The sequence below is a fragment of the Clarias gariepinus genome, chromosome 20 (assembly GCF_024256425.1).
Source record: "Clarias gariepinus isolate MV-2021 ecotype Netherlands chromosome 20, CGAR_prim_01v2, whole genome shotgun sequence".
Classification (NCBI taxonomy): Eukaryota; Metazoa; Chordata; class Actinopteri; order Siluriformes; family Clariidae; genus Clarias; species Clarias gariepinus.
This window is the reverse complement of record NC_071119.1, coordinates 3,787,373-3,789,191: the sequence shown is the minus strand read 5'-3', so window position 1 is coordinate 3,789,191 and position 1,819 is coordinate 3,787,373.

Sequence of the window (1,819 nt, the reverse complement as noted above, 5' to 3'; positions counted from 1 at the left end):
GGGCGCAAAGAAATACTTGAGCAAGAGATGAGCACTAAAGACCCAGCAGGGGAGACGATTCCACAGCGCAAGGGAAAGAAAAACCTTTGGCTCAGTTGTAATCACGTGATGCTCGGCGTCTAAACAAAAAGCGCATGCGTGAAACATGATACTCAGTGCTCGTAAACCAAGAAAATGCTTGTTTTTCAAGTTAAATTTTATTAAAAATCTTTGCTCGTCTTGCAGAACACTCGTAAACCATGTTACTCGTAATCCGAGGTTCCACTGTATGTATGTATATATATATATATATATATATATATATATATATATATACAGTGGTGTGAAAAACTATTTGCCCCCTTCCTGATTTCTTATTATTTTGCATGTTTGCCACACAAAATATTTCTGATCATTAAACACATTTAACTATTAGTCAAAGATAACACAAGTAAACACAAAATGCAGTTTTTACATGATGGTTTTTATTATTTCGGGAGAAAAAAAATCCAAACTGTAGGAAATATTTAATTCTTAGTGTGTTCCATGATATTCTGTGTGCGTGAGAACAGATTGTCTTTCTTTTACCACGACACAAGCTGCACTTTCAATAAACAGATTCTATAGTAGTTTATGTTAAAGGTCGTAAAACTGTTGAACGCTCGTAAATGCAGAGCTACTCCTAAATTTATGTTCTTCCTTACCTTATCTTTTAAGAGCATTCCAGACTGGATGTAAACATTCCCACATCCACCTTTTCTTTGGTTCTTTGTGTGTGTGCGTATATATACTCCTGTCTCCCACAATAAACTTTGAACGTCTCACTGAACACTGACTTGTGTGCTTCATTGAGGGGTTCCCTGAGCTCAGGCGGGACAGCAGAATACAGGCGGAGCACTGAGTAGACCAAAGGGGGTCTACCAAAATTCAAGAAATCCTTACAATTTGGGGGCTCGTCCGGGATACCTCTAATCAGGTGAGTGCTGCTTTAAAAATTTTTTCTCTATAAGCATAGAGCAAGCACACTCCCTGGTTTTTGGTATCTGGACCATATACAGTACGGGGGAGGATTGTCTTGGGGCTTTTACGCCTGTTTAGCGCGCTCGCTTCTGAAAGGTTCCTTGAACTGAAGCATAAGTGTGGAAGCTGTATTCTGTTGCCTGCTACTTGTCTTTGTGTCTTGTTTGTTGAAGATATTGGTTATTTCTGTCGCGGGTTAATTCACATTTATAAAATGGGTAATAAGACCACAACTATTTATCTGAAATCCTTTTGTGAGCTGCTCATCTGTGCCTGTCTTCCCCGTACCCACAAAACCGTGCTCACCTTCGTCGGAAGTGTGTGCCTCAGGAAAGGGAAAGACTCCCAAGAAGGTGTCAGGACGAACTTCTGACAGCCCTCTATCGGATGATCCCGAGGATACTGATGGTGAGGATGATGATAATTCGGACGATGAAGGTCCGGATGAGAGGTCTCGCCCCGAACCTCGACAAGAAAGCACTGCGTTTGTTTTCTCTATGGGACCAAAGGGGCCAAAAAATCCTTCCACCATCCGTAAGCACGCTGAAGAACATTATTAAGATGCTCCCTTCTCCCAACAAACCTTTGAATTTTGTTGATATGCTTCTAGGCACTGTCAGCCCGTGGGTGCGGATTATCGCTTTATTTTGCAATCGGTTGTGGGAGATGGGTACAATGAGGCTGATTTGATAAAAACGGTAAAATGTTTAGACTCTAAAACAGACAAATTGGCTGTAGTGGAAAAAGAATGAATTTGACTTTCTTTGAGGTAATTCTAATGAGGCTATGAAACTCTTAAAAGATGAGCTAACTACTTATC